General features: G+C 38.7%; 1 protein-coding gene across 6 annotated transcripts in view; it reads left to right on the forward strand.

Moving 5' to 3' along the window:
- CTNND2 (catenin delta 2) overlaps positions 1-16,277 on the forward strand; it is a 646,153-nt gene that overhangs the window by 209,591 nt on the left and 420,285 nt on the right. The window contains exon 1 of one of the 6 annotated variants that reach the window (XM_039714846.1): positions 8,899-9,007. The exons of the other annotated variants lie outside the window; for them this stretch is intronic. The gene's annotated coding sequence lies outside the window, so the exon portion shown is untranslated. Of the gene's footprint in view, positions 1-8,898; positions 9,008-16,277 lie in introns of those variants that run through there. 6 annotated transcript variants of the gene reach the window in all.

The raw sequence follows: 16,277 nt of genomic DNA on the forward strand, positions 1-16,277 counted from the left end.
TCTGTTCTACAAAATCATTGTCTGTAATAAAACTTATGGAACTGATGCACGGTGTGCTTTTAGGAGGGAAAAAACCAAACACCAAAACCACACCAAACCAAAACCAAAACTACACCTCTGTCATTATCCGATTAAAAACCTAAACTGAAACTCCAGTAGACGAGCAGTCATGATTGTCCAAAAGAATTCCCTGAAACAGATTTAATTTTTACCTGATGTGACTGCTGTAGCAAGGAAAGGTTAGTATGGCTGTCACCTCAAAAGGAATGGTGGGTGCAGTCATTAACAGGTGCCTCTCTCTCTTTCCTGGTAGTATCAGTATCTCATACACCATTCTGAACATCAGATTAATCCCCAGCTTTTTATCTGTTCTCTTTTTATCCCTCATCCCCCACAACTCCCTTCTCATCAGGTTAACTTGTTTTCATTTGTGACAATCATTCATCAGTTTATTCTGAGTACTTCTACAGCCAAAACAGAAATCCATTAAATCTATATAGCAGTTTAATCTCAACCAATAATTGCTCATTAATCTTGCTGGAAATACACATTTTCTTCAGCCCATTGCCAAGGCACAAGCTTGAGGAAAAAAAGCAAAGTATTTAATCAGTTTTTTAAAGTTTGTTAATGACAAATTCTGGCTGACAGATTAAAAAATTTGGTCCGCTGCATTGGGGTGCATTCAGTTTTTAAAAAGTGATTAACTATATGCCAAGCTGTCAAAGAAATTTTGCATGAAAAAAGAGGAGTTGTTAACATTATTATGTCTCTGCCCAATGATTTTATAATGTCCATTTTAAATATACATGGAAAAAAATAAGTGAGCATCATACAGTAATTTTCAAAAAGTGGAGTTTTTATCTGTGAAAAGAGAAGCCTGAAACACCTTTTATGCTCACTCATACCCTCCGCCAATTTTTTAATCCCATTGGTTTGACTTTAAAAACACTTCTGTCTTTCCCTCTAAAATTTTAGTTGTATGTGCTGGTTAACTGAATTGAACAGATTTTGGCTTTTCTGTCCTGAAGAACTTCTCCTCATTCTTGCTCTCCCATCAAACCATGGCTGCATCCTGGGAGACTCAGATTTCCAGTGCAGTTGGATTTGCTGACACAGGTAGGTCATGGCCTGGGTTGATTTAGAAGTCCCACACTTGCTAAATAATTCAACCTATTTTATGGCCACTTGCTTAATACCCAGTTTCTGTGGAGTTGGTAAAGTGTCTGACAAAAGGTCAAATTGATTGCACTACTTTTCTCTGTTGAACTTTTGCTGCTTCTTCATGCTGCTGTTAGTATATCTTCACTTCTGATTGATTTTCTTAATTCAAAAATTGATGCAAAAAAAGGTTTTTTTCTAATGAAAAAGCATGTTTGTCAATATTCTCCACTCCCTTTATGGATTTCTGTTGCGTTGTTACTTTGATTACCAGCTCCTGACCTGTTTATAGTCTGGTTTGCTTGAAAACCAAATCTTCGTTCTCCAAATGTGTAGTTTCAGAAAGCAGCCTCATGCTTCCTGACCCATTCTGTATTTTTATATTCAGAAAGAGAAGGAAAACAACCTGTTGTGAGCAGCAAGTCTTTATTTCTGGTCAGAGATGAATTCCCAGATAAAAGGATATATTTCTTCTTTGCCTTGTGACATAAAGTCAGACTTCAAAAGCCTTCTACTTGTTCAAAGTGACTTGGAGGCTGAAGAAGTGACACTGTGAAAGACTGTATATGACACATACCACTGCTGTGCACTTGTTCTGTGCAAACTATTGAGTCTTGAACTCATTTTAGTTTGATAGAAAACCCATCATAATGTTTGACTATTACAAAGCTTCAGCATCACAGATGTTGAACTTTTCTTGATGCTTGTATACATCATACAAGGTGAAGCAAGTGAAGCTGTGTTACAGACATTGTTTTGTGTTGTGATGATGAATTGTTTCTGCCACTGATCACCACACCAGCAATGGAGTACATGCCTGTAATAACACATTTTCACATTCTATTTGTTAGTTCCAATATTGATTAATCTTTTTCCAATGCAGCCTTAGACTTTATTTGCGGTTAAATACAGCAACTTTTGAGGATTTCTCTATTCAAACAGTAAATACTAACTAAAATAGATCCTATCATTCAAGTCCTCCAAGATTTTATACAGTTGAGCACATCCTGTCATTTATTTGGTTTTCCAGGATTCTATATTGTTGAAGTGAACTTTAATAAGAATACACATGTAACTGAAGCACCTTCCCTCCCCACATTTGTTAAAGTTGTCCTAGAAGGATGTGAACACAAACTCTGAACTGGCATCAAATTTTACAAATCAAATTTTGATCAGGAAATCTTTACTATCAACTTGTGTGAGGGAAGTGAATTGGTAGTCCAAGTGGAGACTGGTGACAAGTGGTGTTCCTCATTGATTGGTGTCAGGACTGGTGGTGTTCAGCATCTTTGTTGGCAACATGGACACTGGGACAGAGTTCACTCTTAGCAGGTTTGCTGATGACACCAAGCTAAGTGATGTGATCAATACAACAGAAGGAAGGGATACCATCCAGCAGGAGCTGGACAAACTTGAGAGGTGGACCTTTGCCATCTTCATGAAGTTCAGCAAGACCAAGCACAAGGTGCTGCATCCGGGTCAGGGCAATCCCAAGCACTATAGGCTGTGTGGAGAATGGATTGAGAGTAGCCCTGTGGAGAAAGACTTGGAGTCATTGCTGGACATGAAGCTTGATGTGAATTAACAATACACACTTGTATCCCAGAAGGCCAACTGTACCCTGAGAAGCATCAATGAAGCAGGACCAGCAGATCAGTGGAGGTGATTCTGCCTGGCTGGTCTGCTCTTGTGAGACTCCACCTGGAGTGCTGCATCCAGCTGTGGAGTCCCAAATGGAAAGAAAGACAAGGACCTGTTGGATTGAGTCAAGAGGAAGGCCCTGAAGATGCTCAGAAGCCTGGAACACCTCTCCAATGAAGACAGACTGAGAGACTGGGGCTATTCAGCCTGCACAAGAGAAGGCTGCAGGGAGACCTTATAGCATCTTCCAGTGCCTAAAGGAAGCCTACAGGAAAGCAAGAGAGGGACTTGTTACAAGGGTGTGTAGTGACAGGACAAGGGGGAATGGCCCTAAGCTGAAGGATGGCAGGTTCAGTTTAGATATTAGGAAGAAATTCTTTACAATGTGCGTGGTAAAGCACTGCAACAGGATGCCCAGAGAGATTGTGGATGCCCCATCTCTGGAAGCATTCAAAGTCCAACATGGATGGATGGGGCACTGAGCAACCTGGTCTAGTGCAAAGTGTCCCTGTCCATGGAGGGAGGGTTGAAACTACATGCTCTCTAAGGTCCTTTACAACCAAAACTATTCTACAAATCTGTGATTCTTTCTTCTTATCCTAATGCACTGTATTCTGCATTGCTGGGCATCTAGTAGATTTTTCTCATGTTGTGAACAGGCAATGAAGCTATTCTGGATGACTTAGCTAGCAGTAATGCCTACCAGTGCACTAATTTTCTTCTGTTTTAACTATAGATATTCAAGATGAAATATTATAAACAAATTGCAGGCTACAAACTAGTCTCATCTGTGCTCATTGCAATATAGCATAAATGCACATAGATGGTAGAAACAGAATATTCTTTTGAGGGAGAATTTCTTCAATTTCTCCTATGTTCTCTGCATAAGTCAACAACCAAATATTGAAAACAAGGGGAAAAAATGCCCAGCATCATGGCTTCTGGGTCCTCTTTTTATGCTTGCATTTAATCTTTATGATAGCGAGCAGTACTAAGTAGCACAGAATAGTACTGACCATTCAGCACTTCCTCTGAGAGGTGGGTGGTGTGGGTTTCTTGAGAATGAGGTTATCTATGAGATCCCATGGTTCTGATGGTGATTAAATCATCAACAGAAAAAAAATCATGCAGATTACACTGTGGAATAACCTACTTCTCTTTTGCCCTTTTTTGTCCCATCCCACTTCTCTAATGCAAAGCTCAGTGCAGCTTTCTGTAACAAGGCCCAGGTGATTCACGTTCTCTCCAAGAAACAGGGATTATCTTCAGCATGCCTTCTGAAATTGTTTTGCTTTCTACTCTATGACTTAAAAGTGGCTCACATTCTGCGAAGCTCTTGCTGAGTGTTAAAAACATTTAGCAATAATGCTTTCCTCAAATCTGCTACAACGTAGCAAGAAATTCTTAGTAGTTCTTTTAACAAAGCTGGCTAGCAAATGGGCATGTTCTCTTCTTGCTTTCTGTTAGTGAACTGGTTATTCCCCCAAAGAGGAAAACAGAGTAAGTCTTAAAGACTCTGTGGCCTGTAGTACAATTTTAAAATAATTTTACTATTCATTGGTGTTACAGAACATAAAGAGCAAAAGTTGGTGGAAATAACTGCTCTCTAGTACTGTCAATTCAGACCCTGAAAAAGGCTTTCTTCATTTATTATACAAGAACAAAATTTCCTGTTTATTCAATTTGCCTGAGCTTAGTATTTTCTCATGGAAGAAAAATTGTAGGGATCTGCAGGGCCACCGTGCCCAGTATCACAATCTTAGAGTGGTTGTCCCCATAGGGTTATCAAATCAAAAGACACACATGAGTAAAATATAGTAAGACATTCTGACAGAGGCCTGAGATGTTCTGAAAAACATCTGAAGTTTTGCAGTATTTGAGGACTATTTCACGGTAACTTAGTGTCCCAGACCAGAAAATGTTAGTAGAGAAAAAGAAAAAATTCTGGAGTAATCTCTGTCTGCATATGCATAGATTGTCAAGCAGAAGAGCAGCAAAGAAAAGGGTTTAGGAGGGAAAAAACCCTACCACAACTCAGTACAGAAACTACCTCAGTAAATATCTTTATTTACTTTATTTCATTTAAATGAAATAAATGAAATAGTTTATTTCTAGCAGGTACAGCAGTTTATCCTGTGCATGATTGTTGGCTCACTAAACACATGAAGGATAGCACAAGATAACCTTAACTCTGGCCTTGGTACAACTGCATTGAAATGTTCACAGATGTATCTTTTCTGAAAACATAGATTTCGGTATTGATGTTTTTCAGTCAAATTGAATGAATCCACCTAGCTACTACACTCTTGATGTTTGGAGATGTTTCAAATGATTCTTGATGAGCCAACATGAAAAAAGGGAATGGGCACTTGTGTGGATTAAAATGAGGTGTGGATGTTTGCATAGAAACACTTAATTGTGGTTCAGAGATAACTGTTCATGTGTTGCATGAATGAAAGAAAAATCGTACACCTGATCTCCTTTCTCAGCATTCCAACTAAAACACGGTTTTCCTTTTATTCCAGTAGCTCAGGAATAAATTGTACAGTTTCTTTCCGTTTCTCTCTGTTCAAAGTTTGCAAAGCTTCAGCATACAATGGGTCAAATATCAACAGAGCACTTAAGGAGTTGCTCAGTTTTGTGTGTAGGAGTTTTGTGATTCAGTTCTGTGATTCAGATACAGTAGGTATTCTACCCATATACAGTATATGGGTTTGAAATGGGAATAGTTTTCCCCCACTTTCATCAATCATTTTTATGAGAGAGAATCCCTTTATATAAAGATAGCAATCTGCACAAATGTCAAATGATTGAACAACTCTTTCAAGAATATGTGGCAATCCATTTTAATACCAATCATTGATTTTGGCAATGAGAGTGAAATCCCTTCAATTGTATTGATAGGTTAAATTTCCCTATTAAATATACTGCAAAATGGCCTGAATGTTGTGCAGTGCTGCAATAGATGCAATAGCTTTATAGTATCTGTTTTCTTATTTTTTTAACAGAGCTTTTCTGAGGTGGTGATGCATATTAGCTCATTGAAATGAAACAGGATGGCCCTTCACAGTATTTTAATAAAAGAGAACATGCTCAGGCTGCTATGTTATTAAGTCTGCCTTTGAGATATTCTTGCGTGTAGAGTAGATTTTTTTTCCTATTAAATTGCCAGTTATTTGTGACCTTTAATGTATCACAAACAGTCTTCTTTCTACATCCTAAGCAGTGCTGGAGAACAACAATAAACTGTTGTATTGCTCTCCTTAAATGACACTTACAGCTTGGCAGTGTTACAAGGAAGCTGGTAGGTTTGCCATTCAGGAGCTAAAATAAAGGACTTATCCGTTGCTCCCAGCAACATTTTACTTCCTTGAAATTTTAGAGATACAATTAACTGTTGGATTTTCCCCTTCCAGAACTTTCAGCGATAAATAGCTGATTGTTTCCAATACTACTACTACTATTATTATTATTATTATTATTATTATTATTATTATTATTGTAGTTGGCCTCGGCAGGTTTTTAAAAGAAGTTTCTAATGCGAAACCTCTGAACCTTCTTTGGAGCTATCTGTTTCTTCCCTCCCTTTTGAGAGGATGCTGAGGGCAAGCCCTGCACCTATGTCTGCCCCAGGCAGCACACACAAACCCAGGCAAGATTGGTAGAAGCCAAATCAGCTACTTTTTTGTCCTTTCAGACCCTGAAATGCTGCTTTTCCTCCCTCAACGTGTATGCCATGTCCTGTCAAATCAAGCAAAAGTGACCTCAGCTTCATTGTGACATTTTGAGAGAAGGCTAGTGAAGTGTGCGGTGAAATTTTATGATTCCTAATCAAAAGTGGTAAATATTAATGATAGGGGATGTTAAGTACCTGGTCACTGGGGTTCAGAGAAAGGGATGGCCCTATGTAAGTAGAAAGGAGCTGGTTTTTTTTAATATCTGTACTGAATATGGAATTTTAAGAAAAGGCTAAAATGCAAGCCTCTAGTCCAGTCCTGCAGCCTTTTACCTAATCATTGGCAGCAAGTAACAAAGGCTGTGTGCAAGGAATTCTTTTAAAATTAAAATGAGTATAAAAATGACATTAAAAACCTTGGGAAGGGCTCATTTTGCAGTCTAAGCTGACAGTTTATTCACACAAAGTATTTGAGTATGAAACTTAATATTTATGTGAAAGGGAAGGCTATTTTGCCTGACAGGATCTTTATATACAAAATAATGGAACAGTTGTTTTCTACCAGCATTCAGATCACAGAGGTGTTGACCAATGGAAATTAGTGTACTGAATAAGGCAGTTTAGCAAGAAATTTTAGGAACAAGTTAAATCTTTTTGACTTCAGCAGAATAATTGAACCACTTTACATTTGCACCATGCCAAAAACACCACCAATCTTTTATGGCCATAATTACACCTCTGGGGGGTCTTGCCTGGGGTTATAGAAATTTGCCATGAATATTGAATTTCATTTCCACCTTTGGCATCTTGATCCTTGACCCACAAGCTCTCAGACTTCAGGGTGCACACAAAGTCTTGCTGCATTCAGTGGCAAGTAATGCTGTACATGGATTTGTTCCTAGCAATGTGGTTTGGAGCCTCAGAGTTGTCCCCATTGGAGACTGGGCCAGGCACTTGTCCCTTAGATTGTGACCTTGTCACCTGTTGCTGTGCACACATCTAAAAATTCAAGAGTAAATTTTATTTTCTAGATGACTGCATACTTTAAAGTTTCACAGCTTCAAGTCATAAAGTCTGCAAAGCAGACATTTAAAAGAAAAGTTAAAGAAAGAACATATGCCCCAAAATTGCATTGTAAGAGACTAATAAGACCTGTCAGGCTCTGATGTGGAGTTAAATCCATTCAGTGTGAAGTTATGTTATGCATAGAATCATAGAATATCTGAGTTGGAGAGGACCTACAAGGAACATCAACCCCTGGCCCTGCACAGGACAGCCCCAAGACATCGCACCATGTGCCTGAGAACATTGTCTGAACACTTCTTGAACTCTGTCAAGCTTGGTGCTATGAACACTTCCCTGAGGAGCCTTCCAGTGCCCAAGAATGCTCTGTGTGAAAAACCTTATTCTAATATCCAACCTAAACTCCTAACACTTGAATGACTTCAAGTCATTCCTTTGGGTCCTGTCACTGGTCACCACAGAGAAGATATCACTGTTTGCTTCTCTGCTTCCCCTCACAAGGAAGTTGTGATGCAATGAGAACTCTCCTCAGTCTCCTCCAGGCTGAACAGACCAAGTGCCCTCAGCCGCTCATCATACAACTTTCCCAAAAGTCCTTTCACCATACTTGTGGATCTCTTTTGGATACTCTCTAGTAGTTTAATGGGGTTTTTAATATTGTGGCACCCAGAACTGTCCCCAGCACTCGAGGTGAGGCCGCCCCAGCTCAAAGCAGAGCAGGACAATTCCCTCCCTTGTCCGGCTGGCCATGCTGTGCCTGATGTCCCCAGGACAGGGCTAGCCCTCCTGACTGCCAGGGCACTGATGACTCAGATTCAAGTTGCCATCGACCAGGATCCCCAGGTGCCTTTCCCTGGCACTGATTCCAGCCTCTGGTTCCCCAGTCTGTCCACACACCCAGGACTGCCCCGTGCCAGCTGCAGAACCCGGCACTTCCCTTGCTGAACTTCGCAGGGTTGGTGACTGCCCAGCCCTCCAATTTGTCCACTAGTAGCCTATCGACTTCCCTCAATTAGAAAGCCTAAATGCCTATACCTGTGTGTGAGGACTGATCTGCACTCTGGTGGGGAAAAAAAAAATAAAATAAAAATTGCTGCAGACGTGTGTCTGGGCCCGTGGCAGGGCCGGGGGCTGCAGCCCCTGCCCGGCTCCCGGCCCGCTGTCGCCGAGGGCGGCTTCCCCGAGCCGCTGTCGCGATCGGTGCTGCGGGGGGCGGCGTGGGCGGGTCCGGCGGTGCCGGGGCGCGGGGGGCTCGCCCCGCCGTTGCCATGGAGCCCTTTGGGCTGCTGCTGTTGTTGTCGGCCCCGCGCTGCGCCCGCCCCGGCCGCCGCTGCCCCCAAGTTTCTTTTTGTAAGTGTTAAAAGGAGAGGGGGGGGGCATTAAAAAGAAGAGTAGAGCTCCGGAGCTTTCTCCCTCCGGAGCGGAGGGAAAGTCGGCTCGGCGGTGAGGAGGCTTCCCAGGGCGCAGCGAACTGATTCAGGAAATTAATTTACAAGTGGGCGACAAAAGGTAAAGCCTGAAAGATGGATCGCTTGTGTGAGATGGAATGGGAGCTGTCGTGGAAAGGTTTATGACTTGTCTTAAAACGTCACTTTTGAATGTCTTTCGGATGATTTTCGACTTCAAAATGCTGTAATGTAATCTCTTACCATAGGTAGCATAATTAGTCACATTTTGGAGTTCGCGGGAAAGGCAAGAAAGTAAATGTTACTCTTCAGTGTGTTATTTCCCCCAAATGCCTCGTGTTCTTATTCAGCAGCACTTGATTTGGCCGCGGTTATTTCTTGGTGCGACCCGTCTAAAACAAAGCTTTAAGTAATTCCACTGAGTTATAATAATTCAACCAGCCGATCGTCCTTGTGCAAAAATGTCTTTCTGTACATACACGCTTTTGAGTTGGCAGACCTGTTGCTTTGTACTTTCACCCTAGAAAATGCTCTCAGTAGAATACCATATACCATCTCTCTTTTCAAATTATAGTCTTATGTAGGTGAGAATGGGATTTGCATTTTTTATAATTATATTTAGCCTTTCAATCTTTGCTGGAGGCTTTTCAGGTAGATTTTTTTTTTTTTTTTAGATGCAGCAGCTAATTTGAAATTCATTAGAGATAGTAAAAATAATGCATGGTTGTGACTTGTTAGTTTCATCTGGTGCTGCCCAAGTCCCAGGGAAATGTGACTGACTGTTCAAGGGATTAAATAAATGAATTTCATGTGGAAATCAGTTGTGTGGAAAAAGTCCTGACAGCCTTCTTTTACACAGCTCTGTATTGTTGTTAAGGTAACAGTTCAATAGTTTTATCTTTTGGCTGAATAAATGAAATACATAAAATGTAAAAATAAACCACCCTTCCTTATGTCTAGTACTCTCCACTAACAATAAGTAAAGAGGTTTTAGAATGTGTTGTTTTTATGTATTTTTCCTGAATCAAAATTGCACTGCAAGACCATCTTAATGTGGAGTAATACTGTTTACTAGGTGACTGTAATTAAAGGAGTAAACATGTATTCTCCCAAAGTCCATAAGGACTGCAATACGTGACTTTGGGGAATTTTTTTTCTGATAGAGTTAGTTTGTATCAGTTGAATAGGAAACAAAAAGTTTTCTAAACCAAAGTGGTATAATTACTCAATGTTATGGTAAGTGCTGGGGTGTTTTGTAGTGTTCGTTTGGTTTGTTTGTTTTTCTTTTTTTTTTCTTCTGCTAATCTAGGGTATTCATCTTTCTTTAGATGTTCCCATCTTTATTAGACCAATAGAACTCCAGTACTTACTTCAAGACCAAATTTTATTTCAAAAAATGTTTTGTAAAACAAATGTAACATTTGACTAGTGCTCAGTAGTTTAAATGCTGTGTGCGATTGATCCAAGCTTTTTCTCACTTGATCCAATTAGTCATTTTAACTAGTTTATACCACTAGATTGATGTTAGTAAGACTGCTTATCTTGTTCTGTGGTATTTTTCACTTGATTGTGGCATCTTAAACCATGGATTCTTTCAGTAGCTTTCTAATTGCAGACAGTTTAGTTTTAGTGGCTTCTGAAGTTGTGTGCAGAAACTGGGTACCTTCTTCCTCTCCCTCCTAAGATGTGCTGCATAAAGGCCCCAGTTGGTCTCAGTGGAGAGAAGAACATTAAAGTGACTTAGAAACACTCATGAAGTGCTTGTGAAACCCGTAGTGTCAGAGCAGTACCTGAAGTTGTTACAGCAGTTAATTCCAGTCTCCTTTTCTAAAGTGCTCTGAGTCAGGTGTAGAAATAAAAATTCAGTGAAGTTCCTAATACAGTGTGCTCTCAGTGGAACCTCCTGCGGTTGATAAATATTTCAAGAAGCTGAAAGTTAGTGATACATTTTAAATGCACTGCTAAGCTGAGATACTTCATGGTCCTTTGCATACACATTTGCATTATTCATTTGTGCTGTGCAGGTAGATAATGGGCCAAATCTATCTTTGGTATTACTCCACTGATTTCTGAGTAACTGAGCTAATTCAACCATATGTGTACATCTTGCTTTTTGGAAGTCCAAGGCAAAGTCAGGATTACATTGGTGATTTTATTATACAGGTAAGAGTTGTTTGTACCATAACTATTAATGTTTGGTAGGTTAAGCATTTCTTCATTAGGATAATTGTAAGCAGAAGGTATAATTTAATTTTTCTTCATTTTTTTTCTGAAAAAAACCCCATGGTTAATGTTTAGTTGCAGAAGTGACTGAGAGATGTGATAAACCAGCTTTCTGTCATTGGTAAAATTTCATCCTAATAACCTACTAACTTAATGGGTTAGCCTTGACACACTTCTTTGTATCATGATACACACTCTCTACATGTTTTAAGCAGCCTTTCATGCCATGGTCCATGATACTGATGTGCTGCAATTGTGTTTATGTGTGTATACAACCTGTACATATATCTCTATTTTAAATAACTAGATATTTGCTTTAACATACAATGAGAGGCAGAGGTAACAGAAAATGGAAAGCCTTGATCCATTTGCATGGACTAGATTTTAAATGCTGACTCTGAGCAGGCCATTCAATGGCAGAGTATGTAATGCATTTGATGGAAGCTACTATAGCTACTATCCTTACATTTAAATCTGTATATGAAAGAGGTTATTTTTTGTGGGGGAGCTTTCTTCCTTTATTTCCTTCTTTTAGAAGATAATGATGTTGTAGAAATTTTAATGTCAAATTTAACTGTTTAATTTTAAGAACCAGAGAGATCCTCTCACAAGACCCTTAGCATGGGGCTCATGCTATTATGAATAGTTTCTGCCAGAGATCAAAACCTTTGTATGGCATTCTCAGAATGCTCATTCCAGTAACTGGCTTTTGAGAAAGCTAACCTGAAAATTTAAGCAGAAACTTTGTCCTGCCAGCTGTGAACACATGAAAAACATCTCTGTCAGTGTTGAGTGCTACAAAAATGTGCATTTTTAGGGGTCTGGAAGAAAAAGTAGGTGGAAACACAACTTTCATTTCACTCAGTTGAAGGAAGGCTCTACTTAATACACCCTATGTCTAACATTTTCTAATGACAGTGTGCACAGCCATCTTATTCCGCAAAAGTCCTTCCTTAGTGAAGCAAATCAGAACTTGGGAGTCAATAAGAAAATCACTTATATGTTCAGGATATTGCCAAGGAATTATCACCATTGTCTGTAATTCCTGTTAAGACCAGTTTTAAAATTTTATTCTCAGTGGAATGAAACATGTTGCAATCAAATAACTTTTGCAGCTTTAGTAGTTGTCAGAGAAACTAAGTCTTGGGACACCTCTCGCTTCTGTGCCAAGAAATTCTGTAAAAGTCTATTGAGAATGCAATAAGTAAGCATTTATTGACAATTTTTTATCCAAAACTATAGGCAGAGAAATATTATTTTTTTGAACTGTTGAGCAGTTACATTAAATTGTTTAGTGATCAGCAGGCACTCAGATGTCATCACATTTTTGGGGATTCTGGCATCGGTTTTCCTGGTAGTGATGAATACTGATTTTTTTTTTTTTTTAAGAAAACTTTACTTCTTTTAAATAATATTACCATTGAGCAGGTGTCTAAGATATTTTGATTGTGTAATAAATTAATTAATACTGATTATTGCAATTCTCTTAGCTTTTTACGAGTGTTTTGTAAGGATATCTACATGTGGAGTGGTACCAAGCAGTCAGTTTGGAAACTGAGGGCAGAAGATGCTTTTGCTTTCTAGTATCTTGTTCTGGCATGTACTCAGGGCTATTTCACCTGGCACAGGTGATTCCTTGTGATGTTTGCATGCATGGTGGCTCGAAGATAATGTTGGTTGCCATGGTGGGAAAAGGGCAGACTGCTTGTCCAACCTACTGGATGGCCCAGCAGACTATAAATAAGTAACATTTCTTCTGCAGCCTTGCTTGTGCAGTTGCTCATTTCTGTTTTGTGAACCCATTGCACAGTTGGAATTTGTAGTAAATCTGAAGTCTAAAAAGTTTGCTTTTCTGTGTTTCCAACTCTTTCAACTTTCTTAACTGGCAGAGTTCATGAATGTGTAAAAGAGATATGCCTGATACAAATCTCTTGCACAGAGGATTAAAATGACTGCATCATAAATAATGTCAGAGGGGTTTTGTTAACTAAAATGTAGAAAACAATATAAAAGTGAACAGGAAATATTACATACTTGTAGAGTTTTTTTGCAGTTAATGGCCATCGTCAGAAGAGTCAGTATTTTATTGCTGAGGCCAGCCTAGCATGAACTTTCTAATCATGATTTTATCTTTTAAAATCTTGAAACCCTTAGTTGTCACAAGATGGCCTTTAAGCAATAGAAAAATCAGCCTGTTGCTGGAAACTAACTTAGAAAACCTAAAACATTCTTCTAATGCAAGAGATGGTTAATTGACAACAGATAAAGACAAAGAATTAAAATAGAAGGATAGCAGAGATTTTAAGCAAACAAACAAAACCCTTCAAATCCCAATGAACAGCTCTGCAATTTTTTTTAAAGGTTACAGCACTGCCTGACTGCCCTGCCCTGATTTCGGGATAGTTTTCTTTTGGCTCCCCAGATGACACCCTCAATTGGCTTTTTATGTAATAAAAATTGAATAGTCTAATTTCAAATTGAGAGTCAAGCGTGCAAATGGCTCCATGACAGCTTTCTGTGAGGAGCAGGTTCTCATCTTTGTCCTTGGTCTGTGCTCCTTTTCTCCACCTCAGTCTGCACAGTGGCTCTGTTGTTTTTCATTGTCTTTCTGTGGCATTCAAAGCCATTATGTATTCACAGCTCTATACTGCTGAGCTATGACTCTTTTTAAATAATTCCCACCTAATTGATACTCGGGCACATGGGTAAAGTCCTTCAAAAACGCTCCTGTCAGCCTAGTCCCTGCCATTAACTGGGGAGGGAGATACTCCTCGGTTCTCATGTGAAATTTAGAGCCATTAGGGAGGGAAGTTCATGGCTGCTGAATCAGAGGAAATATTTTTAGTGATCTGTCTCTAGTACTTTCTTTTTTTTTTTTGTAATGAACTTGATGATATTCAGTCAAAGCCACAAGTTCTCAGATGGTTTAAAATGAGGTATCAAGATCTGCTGAAATTAGAGGAATTTTGCTTACTTACCAGGAGGTGGATCTGTATTTGGTTGCCTTATGTTGCCCTTGTAGTTATGGAAGACTTGCCTGACCTGATAGAATCTGTACGTTTTGTTGTGCTCTTGCTGAAACTGCTACACAACTGCTTTAAGTAACTTCAACCATAGTAAACTGCAGCACATCTTGGCATATCCTGTGGAGGAGGTGAAATGTCACCAGTTTTATCTGCATAAACTGTATTTGAAATTATGTGTTCAGAAGGATGTAATTAAAAGAGGAAAGAAAATAATATATAAACTGCAAAAGCCCTTGGGCTTTCCTAAATAACTTTACAGCATCCTCACCACATTTGTTCCCCTCTAAACAGTCATAAGGGTAGACATTGCACTGGGAGGGTATGTGCTTGACATTCATAAAGTTTCAAACACTGATGTATTTTGGGTTTAATTTTAACCAAGCACAGATGCCTAAAAAGTAATTTCCAGTAAATGATTTGCTGGTGCTGGATCTGATGAATAACTTGTGTTCCCTAATCTATTAATTGAAAAAACACATAGAAAAGAATTTAGAGCAATTTTATTTTAATATGATTGTTCCTGTGTGAGATTAATACCACATATGAGTATTGAGTAACCCCATCATTAATCATATTTCCTCTTCATAATTCTTTTTCTCAGCCTCAGTTCACTGTAAGGCTATATATGCTCTTGTCCAGCAATGATTTGTGATTTTCCTCACAAATAACAGAGACTGTGTATTCAGTACCAAAATATTAAATGTATTGAAATTGTAGTTACAGAGATGGAGAATTTTCCTTCAGCAGTAGCATAATGGAGTGTATAGATTTCTCGGTCATTTTTGTCATGTGAGTTATTTGTACCCATTTTTGAGGAGGTCATGTTATACCTCCATTCTCCCATTACTGCTCTTGTAATGCGCTGGCAATCCATGGTTTTGGTTTGGTTTGAGTTTTGTTTGTTTGTTTTGGGGTTTTGCTTGTTTGTTGGTGTTTTTTGGGTTGTTTTGTTTGTTTGTTGTTGTTTTGTTGTGGTTTTTTGTATTTTTTTGACTGTGTTTTTATGATTATTGCTTAAATTTTGTTTCATAGATGAAATAACTACTTTGTTCACTTTTGAACTGTAATGTAGTTACTGCTGTGGGTACCCTATGTACTTTGTTTCTAATAAGTATCTACCACCAAAAAAATTATTTAACTATTTTTTAGTATACCTATAGTAGGATTTTTCAAGAGTCATTGCCCCTTTTAAATAAGCTTCTGCAGTACACATACAGTGCTGGATTATATGAAGAATGATATTAAGATTAGCCATGTCCAAATTAGCTCTGCATTTAAATAGGAACTTTACCTAGAATGTGCATCTGTATACTCCCTCAGTGCTCTTTGCACAAGTTGTCTGTCTTTGTAGAGTGGCATTTCACACAACATTAGTGCTAACAAATTATTATTTTCACAGTATCTTTTAGTTTGACAATATTTTATTTTCACTGTGTTTAATGGTAGTTTAAAGTATATTTTTTAATTAGTGTTAAATTATTATAATGAACATGTGCAGTACATCATAAATAAGTTATTTCTAATATCATATGAGCTCTCTGGTTTATACTGTAAATTTTGTACAATGAGAACTTGCTGTAAACCAGACACATGCTCCTTGATTCAATTGATGGAGTAGGTCAGAACTTCATTTGCTTGGTAGCTGTAGTTCTGTGCTGAAGAGCTAATACAAGGTCACAGCTTCAGGGAGGTGGGGAAAGGGGAAACAAAAAGTAAAGTCTTAAAAGGTGGTGATGTTTTTCATTTGGACATCTAGCTGACATATTGGTCCTTCCAAGTAAAGAAAAAGGCTACTGTTATTTTAACAGCGCAGTAAAAATGTATAGACATTTTCAAGGAAAGATTAAAGCAGAAGGGTTTATAGATCCATCACATATTGAATGAGACCCAAAGCACCTTTGCAATGTCCCTGTAGGCATCTAGGGACTGGGTTATGCTCAAATGGAATGGGCAAAGTTCATCTTTTTCCTGTGGACTATGGCAATACACTATCTGCTGGATTACCTGAAAGCATTCCTTAAAAATTACAGGATTTCCTTTAAGGGATAAACTCTTGTGATAACAGCTTCTTGACATTTGTATCTTTAGACTCTCTTCTTTAGGCTGGCATGACAGATTTTTTTT

The sequence above is a fragment of the Passer montanus genome, unplaced genomic scaffold (assembly GCF_014805655.1).
Source record: "Passer montanus isolate IOZ18808 unplaced genomic scaffold, ASM1480565v1 scaffold31, whole genome shotgun sequence".
NCBI lineage: Eukaryota > Metazoa > Chordata > Aves > Passeriformes > Passeridae > Passer > Passer montanus.